The sequence below is a fragment of the Equus caballus genome, chromosome 22 (genome assembly GCF_041296265.1).
Source record: "Equus caballus isolate H_3958 breed thoroughbred chromosome 22, TB-T2T, whole genome shotgun sequence".
NCBI lineage: Eukaryota > Metazoa > Chordata > Mammalia > Perissodactyla > Equidae > Equus > Equus caballus.
In genome coordinates this window covers 28964495-28980760 of record NC_091705.1, presented here as the reverse complement: position 1 = coordinate 28980760, position 16266 = coordinate 28964495, and the positions used below count along the sequence as shown (strand labels likewise).

The window sequence follows — 16266 nt, the reverse complement described above, 5'->3', positions numbered from 1 at the left end:
CTCATGTAACCATCACCATGATCAAGAAAATGATTTTATTATTTTTTTTATTATTCTGAAAAGTCCCCGTGCCCCTTCTCAATCCTTCCATTGTTTTTAATATAAAAATGACAGGTTCTCCAGCCCTCATGGCAACAAATCTTGGCATCAAATTAGCATTACTGGAAGGTGCGCAGTGTTTACGCTGTGACTCTGCCTGTCTGCTCCCCACCCGCTCGCTCACACACATGCTGTCGCGTAAGCCCAAGGACACGTGTGTTGCTTGATAGAAAACCCAGAACCGCAGGACATGAGGTGGTTTCTTCCCGCGCAGACGACGACTCCAGCTGGCAGCTGCGCTCCTGCGGCCACTGGCCGCGTCTTTCTATGTGACACCTCCATGAGTCTGTGAGCTGCTCCACGGAGCACCTGTGGCTGCCACGGGTCCTCCGCTGCTGTGTCCTTGGTGCCCTGCAGGGGCCTGGCACACAGTAGGTGCCCAATAACTAGGTGTGGAATGAATGAATGAAAAGAGGGGCTGCCAGCCAGAGGACGCCCTGGTGAAGCATGAATCCTACCCAAGGATTTCCCAAAGGGCTATCCTTCAAGTCCTATTCTCGCAAATGTCGTGCCTGGGAACTACTATTTAATATTCCTTAAATTATCTCGTTAGTTTTTATTCTCTCTACCTTCGTTTCACCTTAAGCAACCATGTCCTTGTGGTTTGATTTGATACACACACACACACATGCATATATATTTCATGTACATGGAACTTTCTATTTTAATATGATTTCAAACTTTACAGAAAAGTTACAAAGAATATCCATACACCCCTTTACCCAGATTCACCAGTTGTATACATTTTGCTCCCTCTACATTATTATTCTCTCTGTATATATGCATAGCTATATATTTTTCACATGGCCCTTAAAATAAATACCGTACTAGCCTTATTACTACTCAAAAACGCTGATTGCCCTCCTCACCAGGAGCCTCCCCGCAAAGGGTTACGCTTCCCGCCCCGTTGCCATCAGGTTTGGCCACGTGACCTGCTTTGGCCAATGAAATGTGAGCAGAACTGTTGCGCCACCTCTGATTGGAGCGTTAAGAGCCATCACATGGTTCGGCCCCTGTTCTTTCCCCGCCGCCACGGAGCCGGCATGGTCCAGACAGGGGCGGGCCCTTCAGCGTGGTTGTGAGGTGATGCTATGGCGTAGAATCCACGCAGACCCGTGACGGACACGCAGTGTGAGCCAAAGTTAAACCCTGTTGTTGAAAGCCGTTGGGATTTGGGGGCGGGCCTTTGTTAGCACGGCAGAACTTTCTTTAAGTTGATTGATACAAATGCATCACTACTAAAATGAAAAATGGTTGTGTACCACCTGCGAATGCACGGGAAATTTGAAAAACACGGTGTTAGCCATGGCGACCTCAGAAGGTACGGTTGCAGAGCCCACTTAGAGGAGGAAACTGAGGCTCACGACAGTTAAGCAATTTGCCCAGGGCCTCGCAGCTAGGGAAGGTGGCGGAGATGGTCCTGGGTCCTGCGGTCTGGGGGGCACATGGAATTGTCCTTTGATAAAACACTTCTCTCGGGACAGTGTCAGGAGGTGTCTCTCCTGGACAGCCTTCTCTCCTCTCAGAGCCTCTTTCTTCCCCTTGTGCCCCAAGACCACCAGGAGCCCCTCCTGCCGCATTCCTGAAGGTTCTTCTCTCAGCTAAATGCCAGGTGATTTCTGCTAAGGAGTTAGCTGCTAACGAAAGGTGTTAACTGCTAATGAAAGTCCCAGCACTAACTAAGGCATTAGCTGACAAGGATTAACACCTCTCAGGGTGTTGGCATATTAATAAGGGACCTCAGGAAGACCCAAAAGATTTCAAGAGCCAGAGGAACAGAGCTTAAAAGGTGGCAGAAGAGTTCGGTTCCACAATTCTTTCTGTCTCTGTTGCAAGCTGTGCCCTGAGCTGGGACACACAGCTAACATGTTGCAGATACGTAAGGCTTTACAGTATACACAGCACTCAACAGTTTACAAAGCACTTGCTCACCCGTCATCTCCCTTGCTCTTCACGTCAGCCCAGGGAGGTAAGCTGTGCTATCCCCAGTTTGCCACTGAAGGAGCTGAGGTTCCAAGAGGGGGAGCGATTTACTCAAGGTCACACATTAGTGGGTGGCGGGACTGGGCTTGCGTCCAGGACTGTCTGACTCCTAGCCCGGTGCTCCTCCCATGGACACCAATCCCCAACACAAGTGGAGGAGTAACCAGTGGGAGCTAGAGCCTCTCAGACCATTATATCTGCCCTTCTCCTGGGACTGCGGTTGACTCTGACCCCAAGGAGCCAGGGCCAAGGCCAGGCTGGTTCTTGGAATACCCAAGCCTAGAAGGGCCCCCTTTCCTGCTAACTTCTGCTCACCTTTTCAGATTCAACTCAGGCATCACCTCCTCCTAGATGCCTTCCCGGGTGGTCATAGGCAGCCTCTCTTCAGGCTCCCAATAGACAGGGCATGTCTTGATCCTACACATTGCGTCCAAATGATCTCTTTATAAGCTGGAGCAATCTCTGTGCCCCAAGTGCCAGGCATGCAGCACAGAGGAGAGGAAGCTGCCATAAAAGCTTGTTGAATTAATTAATGAATTAATGACTCCTGTGCTTTGTAGAGAGAACGCACCAAAGTGAACTCCACTGCCCACCCTCCCAGGATGAGATTTATTCAAAATGTGGTCATTTTAAAGTGAAACAAGAGATAAGCTATTCTCATTTCCTAAAAGTCCTATTAGCATTTCACTATCCAGCAGAAGCAGTCTTGTATTCCTCTGTGAGTGTGAGTGCGTGTCCAGACCGTATCCACCAATCCAGCATGTCCAAGGCATCTTCTATGGACCAGTAAGTGCCACAGCATGTGAATAGGCTGCTATGGGGGAAAGGACCCTAAGGCCAGAGGGACGAGGAGAGGAAGTGATGTTCTGAAAGCCCAGGATCTAGGGCTGTCTGTAGGGCTCTGGAACCGCAGAGGGAGGGGCTGTCTTTGCAGGACCAGGAACCATGGAGGAGATGCAGCTACTGGAGAAGCTGAAGAAAGTAGAGAGCAGAAAAAACGGCCTGGCTTCTCCCTCCCTCCTGCCTTCCAGTCTGTATGTGCTATGATCTAGGGAGACAAATCAAAGAAGATGGGGCCTGCTCTTAAAGCTTGCAGAGCACAGAGCATCATTTCACAGAGTATGTTCCTCAAGATACTGACCTGTAAGACACTTCTTGAAAAAGAGGTTCTGAGTCACATCGAGTTTGGAGGTGCTGTTAAGCTCCTGGAGCGCAGTGGAGTTCTAGAGGCCTTCTTCCTTATCTTTCAGTGAGCCTCTCAGCCCTGGGGGTGTGCAAGCAGGGATCGCATCAGTACGTCACATAGTATTGGAAGGGAACCTCCCAGCACTGATTATCCAGTTGGACTAAATGTTATTTAGGGACCCACACACACACACACACACAGTTCTCCTCCCCCGAGCTCTATTAATGGCTCTCGCCTCCTCCCAGTCCTTGAAACATGAAGATGCCATCAAGCCTGTGATGCCATCAAAACAGGGTCCTTCAAGACCCTGATCAAATACCACCTCCCCTGTGAAGTCAGCCCAGAAGCCCCAGCAGAAAGGAGAGTTCTCTTTCTGTCACTCCACATGGCTTTTTACCCCTACTGAGTATGGCCAGTCTTGTGGTAGCCGGCTTGTGATTGTGTCTTATCTGGCCTTCTGGGCCGGGAGCTCAGAGAAGGTGGAAACTGAACCAATTCACATACCCCTTTATAACCCAACTTAGTGCCTTGTATGTAACAGATGTTCGGTAAGTGGTGGGTGAAAGGATGGATAGATAGATGGATGGATGAGAAAATAAAAGGAAGGAAGGGAAGAAAGAAAGAAGAAAAAGAGAGGGTGAAGAGATGCATGGGAGGGAGCAGGGATGGGCAAATGGATGGATAGATAGAGGGATGATGGGAGTGTGGATAAAAGTGTGGATGAGAAGATGGATAGATAGAAGGATGGATGGATAGGTGGATGGATAGACAGGAGGAAGGATGGGTAAATGGGTAATGAGCTGGATGGATCGATGGCTGGTTGGATAGGTAAATGGGTACATAGAGACTGCGGGGTGCTGTGTAGTAGACGCTCGAGGATTTCTATGTGGGTGCAACAAACTGGCTGGAAGAGGGATTGAGACTATATTTGCAGAACACTTTATGCAAGATTGAGAAAGTGTCAAGTGTCCACGTGAAAGCAAGGAGGAAGAGGTGATGGAAATCCTGGAGAGGTAAAGCCCCGCTAAGCCCCGCCTCAGCACTCGCACTGCAGGTGTGACTGCAATAGTCTACAACAGCGACATCCCAGAAATCCACGTCCCGAAGAAGATTCAAAGGTTTTAAGGTTCTGTGTCTCTGAGTCTTCGAATTAAAGACTGCGTCTTTAAGAACTCTTTATGTCTACTAACCATGAGCCGTGTGCTCCCACCAGACAATGTTCTAAGCACTTTACAAAGAGTGGCTCCTTTAATCCCCACAACCACCCATGGTGTAGACACTCTTATCATCCTCATAATGAGGCACAGAGATGTTAAGTAATTTGCCTTAGATCACACAGCTAATAAGTGGCAGGACTGGGATTTGAACCCAAGAAGGCTAGGCAGGGTCCAGAGTCCATGCTTTTAACCACTGCACAATGCTGCCTTAGGAATTGAGGACTCTCTACATCTATGTTTCAAAGATTCAGTGCTCAAGGCTTGAAGGGTCTGCAGTTCTGTGTCTCTGAGGGTCTCCACACCCAGAAGGCCGGGCTTCCTCCTGAGAAAGGCTGGAAGGAGCCTTCAGAGGCTGAGGGAGGAAGGGAGGGCGCCTAGCTGGCTCTTGTGGGCACCAGCCCTGCTGATGTCAGGCGCCTGGCCGTCACTCTTCCTGTTAACCTTGGGGGAAAAACACATTTGTGGCAGATAACAGGCACGAGGGCGTGCCGGCCCTCCTCCCGCTCCGGGCCTGATGGATGGGCTACATGGGCCCCCCCTGACCTGTGTGTGTACCGTTATCTGCTCGGCCAAGGGAAGCTGTTCATCATGCCGACAGCTTGGCAAGGCACACCTGCTGGGTCTGCGTCAGCCAGAGCCGCCAGCATCCCAGGAGGAGAGAAGGGAGGTTATGGGAGGAGTGGGGCAGGAGAGACACAGAGAGAGGACCGAGAACCCCATGACAGCAGCATCCCAAGCCCAGGACTGGCCCCGAGGGCAGAACTGAATTCTGAGCTTGATGCCTGGCTTCAATCTCTGGTGGTGCCGTGGACGTGCTGCATGACTGTGGGCTGGTCCCTTAACCTCTCTGGACAGAAAAATGAGATTAAGCTTTGCCAGAAACCTCAGGGTCATCACTTTCCCCCTTCTCCTCACGCTCCACATCCAATCACTGGATCTGTCCGTACTTCCTCCCAGGCTGCCGTGATCCTGTCCATTTCTCACCATCATCTCCACTGCGACCACCCTAGTCAGGCCATCCTCATCTCTTGCCTGGACTCCCTGCTTCCTTCTCTGCTCCCACACCCCACATTCCATGCAGCAGCCAGAGGGATCTTTATTACAAAATCAGATTACATCACTTCCCTGCTTAAAACCCACCAGCGGCTCCTGCCATACCTAGAAGCAAATCCAAACTCCTTGCAGGGCCTGCGGAACCTGGCTGCCCCTCCCCGTCTGTCATCAAGTCATCCCTGCTGGCCCACCGGCTCCATGGCCAGGTCCTTTCCCACCTCTGGTCTTTGCACGTGCTGTCCCCTCTGATGGGAAAGCTCTCTCCCCAGTTCTTTGCGTGACTGGCCAGCTCCTTCTCATCCACAAATCTCAGTTCCATTGTCATCTCCTCAGAGAGGTCTTCCCAGCCTGAAATAACACCCCAGCCCCCAAGCTCGCTCTATTATAGCACCCAATAGATGCCATTCCCAGTACTTATTAAACCCCAAATTATGTTATTTGTGTATTTACTTATTGTCTTCCCTCCTAGAATGTCAGTTCCAAAAGGTCATGGATTTGTGTCCCCGAATGCTTCCTAAGCCAGACATTCTCCTCCCCCAGGCGCTTGGCACCTGCTGGCCCTCTGCTCAGAACCCTCTCCCTTCTCTTCTTCTACTATTAAACTCCCACTCATCCTTTAGATCTATGTCAGGTTGAATTTTCCAAAGATGGTCACACAATCTTTCATCCTATGGGGTCTTCATAAAATATGACATTGACGCTCCTCCCTTTGATTTGGGGTGGGTTTATGGTGTGCTTATAACCAGGGGAGGTGACACTGGGACACTGCTGAGTTGAGGTTAAGGGCCCTGGCTCTGGAGTCCTGGGCCACCATGTCAGCAGCATGACCATCTGGAGGACGCCATGCCGGGAGGAAGCCCAAGCTAGCCTAAGCAGAGGGACCACACGGAGCAGCCCCGAGAGGACGTGCAGAGAGGGAAAGAGACGCCCGGCAGCCCCAGCCGCCGTCTGACCGAAACCTCACGGGCCCCCGAGCCAGAACTGCACAGCGAGCTCTTGCCAGATCCCTGATGCGCAGAAGCCACGAGCAGTAACAAACTCACTGCTGTTGTGTGAGCTCCTGGGCTCCTTGGTTACGCAGCCATAGATAATCAGGACAAGATCTCAGCTCCTGCATCACCTCCCCAGGGAAGCCCCTCCAATAGGAGCACTAGGTCAGCCTTCCTACTTCTGTTTTATTTTTCTTCATAACACACACCACAGCTGGCCACTACACAGTTATTTGTGTGATGGCTGATTTTTGTCTCCCTCTCTTCCATTAAAACATAAGCTCTGTGAGGGGGAAGGGATCCTTGTCTTGTTCCCTGCTGTTCCCCCTGCACCTTGCATAGTGACTGGCTCCCAATAGGGGCTCAGGACATACCACTGAATTCATGATTTCACTAAAACATCACACCAGCCCTGAAAAATGGGCTTTTTTCTCTCCATTTTGAAGGGAAAGAAACTGAGGCTCAGAGATGTCCAGTCCTTGCCCAAGGCAACACAGCACAGCAAGATCCTAGCCTGATTCTCTGTGACCCCAAAGCCGGAACTCATCTCCTAACTGGTGGAGGGGTGAGGTACTGGCCTGGGTTCCTGGAAGTGGAAGCTGAGACGGACCCAAATGTCCTTTTGTTTTACATTTGGAGGAAGACAGGCCCAGAGAAGGGAAGGGACTTTCCCAAGATCACACAGCTCAGCAATGTTCAGGCTGGGACAAGACCCAGAGTCCACCTTCCTGGCCTGGAGCTCCTCTAGCTACATCCTCAAAGCTGCCCTGAAGACCTACTGTGCACAAAGGCTAAGACTAGACTTCAGCAGGGACAGAGGCAGAAAATAAATTGTCCCTTTGAGGAGAACCCAAATTTCTATGTACAAAGCAAAGGGACAGGAAGAGCAATTATTTATGGAAATCTAGCATGTCAGACAAGCCTAAAAGCTATTTCTCAGGACAAGCCTATATGATATTATTATCACCACATTTCACAAGAGGAAACTGAGGCTCAGAGAGGTTAGAGGACTTACCCAAGGTCACCAGGCTTGTAAATGGCAGGTCAGGATCTGAATCCAGATCTGTCTGTCACCAGAGCTCCTTCCAGTATGCCACGCTGCCTTGCCAGGAGCTAAGGGAGCCTTGAGGTCATAAGAATGGGAAATCAAGGGAGGCTGCATGGAAGGAGCACCTGAGTTGGGCCTTGAAAAATGTAGCATGATTTCCAAAGACTGAGCAGGGGAGAGCATTCCGGGTGGAGAAGGGAGCATGGCCAGTGGCGGGGGGTGGGGGGGGGGGGGAGGCCGCAGGTGTGGTGAACCTGCGGGGGGTGTGCCGGCTGAGGTTGGAGGGCTGGACTGTGGGGGTCCTCAGCTGCCAGGGCAAGCACTGGACCCTGTCCTGCCCCTCATCACCTCTGCAGCCCCCAGTGACCTTCCCTGGCACCCACCACCCGCCCCCCACCTCAGCCAGAGCAAGGACTGGAAAATAGATGAGTCTGTTTATGAAGCCCATAATGTTGCCAGCCAAACAAGGCTCTCGGCAGAGCAGCTCAGCACCTCTAATGGGATATTATTTATGTCATTTTCCTCCCGGCACTGGAGCCATTACCGCCCAGGATGGAGCTCCGTCACCCTTCACTCCCCCAGTGATGTTCCAATGTCATGCTGAAGGATGTGCGCTGTCATTGTCATGGCGGGACCTGGGGGCAGGGGGAGCTGGGCAAGGGCTGTAGGGCAGCCCCCAACTCCCTGCTAATCGGAGGTCACTGGGCCCACTCCTGCCAATGGGACTAGGTGTCCTGAGTTGCTCTTGGTGCCCCTGTCCTGCCTTCATTAAGAACCCTCCCATGGCTCCCATTACCCTGCAGATAGAGTCCCATATCTCTAGTCAGCTTTCGCCCAGCCCACATCTCCAGCCTCAGCTCTGGCCACTTGTGGGTAAGTTCCAGAATCAGGCAGACCTGGTGCACCAGACCCAGTTTACGCATCTTCCCAGACTGACTCAGTCCCACCTGCACCCTCTTGCTCAGTGGTGAGCCTGGCCTCTGCCTTTGCCTCATCTTCTCACCCAGCTACCTCAGTCTCCCTGGGGTGAGGACCAGCCTTCAGCATGGCCTCCGTCAAACCAAGGTGCAGCGGCTGACACCTGGGTCCAGCCCAACCTGAGGGAGGCTCTGGCTCCTTCTACCACTTTTGCATCCAGATAAAGCCCCACATGCAGGCGTGGGATCTGGCCTCCCCAGTGGCTTCCCGGAGGAGTCAGGGAAGGAGCAAATTGGGAATCCTGACAGTCAAGAGAGAGGAAGGAGCCACAGACTAATGGACTGTTCCAAAGAATGGAGGCTCTGCGTGGCTTTTGGATGTGCTACCCCACGTGACCCAGTACCCGGCTGCATTGGCTCAAATCTGCGGCCAACTCAGAAACCTGTCGCCTTATCTTTGCTCTCCCTCCTCCCTACTCCACTTCCCTCTCCCCTCGTTTTTGCTGCCCCAGAATCGCACCCCCATAAAGTACGCACGCTTTGCTTCAGCCTTTGGGTTCAACCCCAACTTCACCACTTCTTGCTAAAGGATCTGGGGCGAGTGAAGGAACCTCTGTGAGCTCGACTCCCTCAATAAATGGCGATAGTCACAGTCGCTGCCTCGCAGGTTGCGTTGAGTGCCAGGAAATATCAGGAGTGCTCGCGTTTCCTCTGCTTCTGCACCGCTTTGCTGGCAGCAGGAGCTGGCACCGGCTATTTTCATCTCCGAGAACTCTCTTACAACCAACCCATTCCTCCTCGCTGTTTACCATAGATATCGTCTTCTGGGGGACCCTCCCTCCCCCTGGGGTCGGGCAGTGCCCCTCCTGTGGGCTCCCACAGTCCCCTTTGCCTCCTCCCTGCTGGCACTGAACAGTGTAGCCTCTGCCTCTCCCACTGGACCGAAAACTCCCTGAGGGCAGGTCTGAGTGTCCGCCCACCTTCATCCCGCAGGACCCAGCACAGCAGCTGGAATACAGCCTGCGCTGGACGTGCAGTGTGTGCAGCTCATTTCTCCGAGTGAGTGAGTGGACTGTCTCCTCTAATTCTTGCCCCAACTCTACGTTGTAGAGATTCTCATCTCCATCTCATTTTCTGATTCGTCCATTTCTGCTTTTGTCTTTTTAAATTCCTTCCTTCCATTTTCTTTTGATTTATTTTGTCATATTTCTAGTATCTTGAGTTGATATTTTATTTAATTTTTTTGATCTTGCTTTCTAACAGACGCATTAAAAGGTAAAAGTTTCCCTCTGAATATTATCTTGCCGCCAGTCGGATATGACATACTCTCACCCCTTTCGGTTCTACATGGCTTGTATTTTATGTCCATTTTGCAAATAACAAAACTGAGAGTCAAAGGGGTGAAGGTCTTGCCCAAGGTCACAAAATGAGAAAGGGGACGAGCTGGGATTTGAGCCCAAGATTCTAGGGCCCATTCTCTTTCTCTCTCTCTCTTTCTCTGTTTTTAATTAAACCTTTCATTTTGAGATAATTGTGCATTCAACTGCAGTTGTAAGAAACAATACAGAGGGGTAATGCGCACCGTTTACCCAGTTTTCCCCAAGGACAGCACCTTGCAAAACTGTAGCGCAGTATCACCGCCAGGATATTGACATATAAGATTTGACAGTCAGATTTCCTCAATTTTGCTTGTATTGGGTGTGTGTGTGTGTATGTGTGGTTCTACACAATTTTACCATGTGTACTGAATGATCTTTGCATTGTCAGATGGCACTTCCTGGTATCTCAGGTTCCTGAGCGTCATTCCTGCCACTCATACTCTGTTCCTGGGAACCGCTAGATTCCGTTAACTGTGTCCTTTCCTTTTCCCCTGGGCCTGAGCCTCATCTGAGCTTCCCTTCAGGGGCCCAAGCCTTCCACAGTGGACCGTACTTGGAGCCCAGCCTTATGCTTGGACACTCGTGGCTGACGATCAACGTCTCCAAACACTCTCCTGCTTACCTCTCCATCTCCCGTTGCTCGCCTCCTGCAGACCACCCCTAAGCCGACTCCCCATTTTGCAGGTTGCTGGCCCGTTGTAGGCATGAAGCTGGGAGGCTGCCCATGTGGCTTCGGGACATCTAACAGCCCCACCCACCTCAGCAGCTCTCATGGGAGCTGAGAGGTGGACTTCACTGTCCAGCGAGAGATTGTCCAGCGCCACCTCCTAGTTTTACAGATGCAGCAACAGTGGCTGGAGCTACTTTACTGCACCTACTATGGGTCTGGCTCTTCCACGCTCATTACCATTTATTCTCATTATTTTGCAGTAATGCACGATGTGTGGGTGAAGAACTCAGGCTCAGAGAGGGAAAGTGTTTTGGATGAAGTGTGAGATAACGAAGAGGGGCTGAGAGCATAAACACATTCTACGCTTTACTGAGGACCTACTGTGTGCTGGGCATGTTCCAGGTGCCGGAATAGAACAGGAAGAAGGCACAAAAATCTCCGCCCGCTGCTCCCTGGGACTCTGGTGAGGACAGACAGTCTGCTGGGGAGAAACAGGCGACAAACGAATTAGTAAACAAAGGACCCAGCCTGTCAGCTGGTGAGAAGGGGTATGGAGAGAAGTCAGGTGGGGAGGGGGACGGCAGCATGAACCTGTGCGTGTCCACAGTGGAGGACAAAGGCCCCTCTTTTGGGGTTCCCCCGGGAGAAGCTGATCCAAGAGGAGACAGATCTCCGTTGAGGGGGTGAAGGGCAGCAGTGAGGAGTGGCGGGGCTGGGGGGCTGGGTGAGGTGGCTGCCTCCTCCCCCACTCGCCCTTGCCCTCACTCTTCCCCTCCTTGCCTGGCGTCTAACAGGCTCAGGACGAACGGGAATGGCCCGGGAGGAGCCATCCACCCTCCCTCGGCAGCCTCAGCTGTGACGGTGGCGGCACTAAAAGTAGCAGCGTGACGGGAAATGGCCGCCAAATGACTGCCTCCTCGTTGGCCTTATTTATGGCCCAGGGCTGGAGGGAGGGAGAAGGGGCCTGCTCCTTGCCTGCCTGGCGCATGATGACCTTGGGGACAGCATCCCCGTGGGTTCCCAGAGGACGGATGGGTTTGGGGGCCTGGGTCACTGCCTTTCATCTGGCAGCCCCAGGGCTAAGGTCACTTCCTGCAGGAAGCCTCAGACATCTCAGTTTCCTTCCAGGGGGCTGGCGAGGGGACTGACCTTTGTTGAGACCTCTGTGCCAGGCATTTCATGCATGTAATTTCCTTCAACCCTCACACTCATCCTCCTGCTTCATTTTAGAAAGAGGAAACCAAGGCTCAGAGAAGTCAAGAATGGGTCCAAGCTCACACAGCAAGTAAGAGGCAGACCAGGATTTGAACTCCGGTTGGTCAAAGGCCTTCACTTTTCCTTCTAGAACTCTGGGCTCCAAAGCCACTCTTTATCTCTCTTGCAACTCCTAGCAAAGTCTAATGCAAATCTTCAGCTGCAGACAGAGTCAGACGGGTCGCATATGGCAGCTTGGGCTATGAGACCAGGGAAGCCTTAAGTTCTAATCCTGACTGTGCCACATCATAGCTCTGACATCTTGGGCAAAGCTCTTTCCCTTTCTGGGCCTCAGTTTCCCCATCTGAGAAATGGACATAATAATCTCCTTCCTTTGACCTGTTGTTAAGGTGGATGAGATGCCAGGCAGGAAAGTCTCTGGGGAAGGCACTGTTTGGAGACAGTGCAGTGATGGTGCGACCAGAATCCGGGAAAGGGTTAAGGAGAAAGGAGCTTTTATTGTTCCAGCAGTGGCGGCAGCATCTTTGCAGCAAACCTCACCTGTTTACAGTCCATTAGAAGCCATTATTGCTGCGTCCGGGGCAGAGGCACAGCCCTGACCTTGGCGCGTGTCTGACGGCCGCAGGCAGTAATCTGTGGAGCAGAAGTCATTTTGGCAGCATTTAAAGGGCCACAGGGGCTGCCGGCCTGTTCCAGTGCCCTTCTCCCTCTCAATTCCTGGGCCACGACCTCTGCCAGCCAGAGGACCGAGGAAGGGGCCAAGCCCGGTTCCAGGGGCTCAGGCATCCCCAAGCTTCTTGGGGGTCGCCAGATCATCACCTTGAGTTTGCAACCTTCGTAGGTCAATAATGAGTGAGGAAGAAACAAATAGACAGCTAGGGCTGCTGGGACCTCAGAGGAGTTGAGTCCGACGGCCTCTTCATGTGCAAGAAAGGCAGGAATGTGCCCAAGTTCAGAAGAGAGCCAGAATGAGAAGGAGCTCCTGAGAACCCCAGCCCAGGCTATGAGATGCTAATGGCGGGACTGCAGGCAGTGACCGGTGGCACGTTGGCAGCAGTACTGGGCAGAGAGGAGCATTTCACCCCACGTTGCATAGGCGGCTGTCCCTCTGGCTTCAAGAAAGACAGACCCTGGGCATGGGTGGCTCCAAGCCAAGCCAAGCTCAGCTTGCAAGGTGGGTGAGACAGAGGGAGAGAAGGCGTGAGAGAAGGCGGGGCGGCTGCCACAAGATGCAAAAGCAGCAGGTTGGTCTCAAAGCCCGTGCTTTCCTTTTCTGCCCAACTCTTCCTTTCTGCTTTTTTATAGCTTTTCTCCAAAGCATTCAGTGCCCCCAGACTTTCTCTTCATTCCCCTTCAACATACACTTTTCTCAGAAAATAAATAGAATCTCACTCACACTCAAGTGTAAATGACTGACAACAGCGCTAAGGCAGTGGCCCTCCCTACCATTTCAGCAGAACTTTAAGAAAGAAGTAGGAGGGGCCGGCTCCGTGGCCGAGTGGTTAAGTTCGCGTACTCCACTGTGGCGGCCCAGAGTTCGGATCCTGGGTGCAGACATGGCACCGCTCGTCAGGCCACGTTGAGGCAGCGTCCCACATCCCACAGCTAGAAGGACCTGCAACTAAGATATACAACTGTGTACGGGGTGGCGGGGTTTGGGGAGATAAAGCAGAAAAAAAAAAAAAAGATTAGCAACAGTTGTTAGCCCAGGTACCAATCTTTAAAAAAAAAAAAAGAAAGAAAGAAGTAGGAAGAGAGCCATCCATCTCCACTTAGTCTAATTTCACTGGCAAACTCTTATCCTTCAGAGCTATGCTCAAGAGCCTCTCCTCCAGGAAGCCTTCCTTCATCTGCAGGCTGACCTGTGTCCCTCTGTTAAACACGCCCGCAGAACTGAATTCCCTCTTCTCAGAGACCTTTGTCTCTTGGTGTGATTATCTGCCGAACCTCTGTCCCCTGCACTAGACTATGAGGTCCCAAAGGGCATCGTTTTTGCTCTCCAGGGTATCTGCAGGGCCTAGTAAAGTCCTGGAACAGGGGAGATGCTCAGTACATATCTTGTGAATGAGTGTATGAATTATGGAGCAAATGAAACTTGAGGCAGCTATCGGGTCTGGACTCTGCCTTCATCCCATGAAGAACAGCCCCTGAGGGCAGTGATGCTCTCCTCTGACGCTGTCGTGGTCCTGCTGGCACCGCATCCAGACCCCCTTTCCCGGGCAGGCACACCCTTCCCCCTGTGCTGGAGGGTTGAATGCTCCTTAACACCTGCTCCATTTTCTGCAAAATTGCCCTCAGTGGACCAGAGCCACCTCTTCTGGGAGATTACACCCTCCCTCTCCCACCCCAGGCCAGCCCACAGCCACGGATGGCTGACAAGGGGTACAAAAGGCTGGCCCCCTTGTCTCAAGTCAGGGACAAGCCTGTGGTGCAATTTGTGCTCCAGAGGCCCCTGTGGATGAGACCAAGGCAGACTTTACCTGAGATAGCGTCCATACTTGCCCCCTCCCTTCCCCTCTCCTGCTCCCCTCCTCCCTTTACTGGTTTTTCTTAGGGGCACCCCCTCAATAAATCCTGTGCACCCTGCTTCTAGAACCCCGCCCTGAGACAGGCACTTCCCAAGTCTTCCATGGGCTCTAGTTTAACAGTCTCTCCCTACTGGGGAATTAATATTTATTAAGCACCTACTGTGTGCCAGAGTCTATGCTGGATGCTTTACATCATTTGATCCTCACAACCACCTGATGAGATAGGTACTACCATTATTCCCATGTTATAGATGAAGAAACTAAGTCAGAGAGACTACATGACTTGCTCAACATCATACAGTTGGTAAATGGTAGAACAGGGATTTGAACCCAGTTCTAGCAAGGGAGGTGATGATGGGTACCTATCATAATACAGGGTGACTCTAGTTGTAATAGAACAGAAAAAATAGAAATCAACATATTGACATTGTCAGGGGTTGGGGAGGATGGTAAAGAAGACTTCTCAATGGAGAAAACATGTGAGTCTTGAAGAATGACTAGGAGCCTTTCAGGTAGATAAAGGGAACGGAAGGCATGCAAGATAGAGGGAACAGCATGTGCAAAGGCAGGGAAGCAGAAATAAGCATGTATGTCGTGTGGTTCCAGCAAAGAGTATGAGGTACATCGAAGGATATGCTGTAGATAGAGGCTGGGATCAGATCCTAAAAAGCTGTGGGTGCTCAGATAAGGAAACTGGACTTTGTCCTATAGGAATTTGGACCCCACTGTTGGGTTTTGAGCAGGGGAGTAACGTTGTGTATTTCTGTTCAGGGAAATCACTCGTGTCCAGGATGGAATATGGATTGGAGAGGAAGGAGCCCAGGAGGCTATTTAGGGGAAAGAGAATGAGGTTGTATTTTAAGGCTATGGAGATAAAGAAAAGTGGGTAAATTCAAGAGAGAGTGATTTGAGAAATAAAAATAGCAGGTTTAGGGGGCTGGATATGGGAGATGAGGAAGAAAAAGGAGTCTGAGATAATGCCTGGGTGTCTGTCTTGGGTAGTGCCACTTACCAAAGTGAGAAAAAAAGGGCAGGCTTGGGTAGGAGGATGATGAGCTCAATTTTGGACGTGCCAAATCTGACGTTTTCTCCGGGGGGTGGGGGGGGCAGTGTTCAGGAGGTAGTGGATAAATGGGCCATCTCTCCTGTAGCTCAGGAGAGAGATGGGAGTTAAAGTTCAGTATCAAAAACTCTGATTGGTTCTTTGTGACATCATAGAAATGGGGGGGGGGGGGTTAGTACAAGAAGCCCTTGACCATGAAAATATTGCGAGGGACTGGTCTAACCCGGTCTTTTGTGTTGAACTTACTGTCCCAGGTGAGCTTGCCAGAATTAAATCCTTTCAAACTAAGCTCTTTGGACTTGAATTCTTTAGGATCATGAGCTTCCTGATGCCAGACCCCCTTCCCCTCCATCCTTTCTCCACCCCTCCCCCACATGGCCTTTCCAAAAAAAGAAAGAAAACAGTGGAATGGATGATTTGGGAGCTGAAAACCTCCAAATGGGGAGGTTATATCCTCGAGACAGCAGCATCAATCACCACATTTTCATTATTAAGTAACATCGCGGTATGCTGGGCTGATTCTGCACCTTATCTGAACCTAGCAGCTGTGCCCTAAATTCCAGCCGTGGCGCCTGTCTGCAGGAATTCAGTTGCCTGTGTTTAAAATGAGTGTTAGCATCTATCATTTCCCCACACCAAATGGTTTTGTGTCGGTGGTTGGCAGCGCTAATCTGTCACTGGGGTACTCCACTGCCCAGCTCGATACCCTCTTCGTCACTGTTGGGGAGAGAGGAATGGGAGGCCCCCAGAACGAGGGAAATGTCACTGTGAGGACAATTGCAACATTTGGGACTCTTTCACAAAAAACGTGGGTGGGGGGATTGGGGGGAGGAAAGCCATATGTGTCTATTGCAGGCCCTGACTACCTCTTCCACTGGTTCTGGACAGTCAGGGGTCTTCCCATCATCCATTCTTTGGG

General features: G+C 51.4%; 2 long non-coding RNA genes across 3 annotated transcripts; both read right to left on the bottom strand.

The window, feature by feature from the left end:
* Positions 1-2658: 2658 nt before the first annotated feature.
* Positions 2659-9168, bottom strand: LOC138920105 (uncharacterized). Its single transcript, XR_011430782.1, has 4 exons — positions 9030-9168; positions 7543-7650; positions 3224-3346; positions 2659-3130 (listed from the first exon to the last, which is right to left on the bottom strand). It is a non-coding gene; the product is annotated as an uncharacterized lncRNA (long non-coding RNA).
* Positions 9169-9673: 505 nt separating this feature from the next.
* On the bottom strand, positions 9674-15447 carry LOC138920106 (uncharacterized). 2 transcript variants are annotated; one of them, XR_011430784.1, is made up of 4 exons: positions 15297-15447; positions 13203-13390; positions 12297-12389; positions 10891-11019 (listed from the first exon to the last, which is right to left on the bottom strand). It is a non-coding gene; the product is annotated as an uncharacterized lncRNA (long non-coding RNA). The 2 variants fall into 2 exon arrangements; XR_011430783.1 differs by lacking the exons at positions 13203-13390; positions 15297-15447 and having other exon boundaries at positions 9674-11019; positions 12297-13063.
* Between the last annotated feature and the right edge of the window lie 819 nt (positions 15448-16266).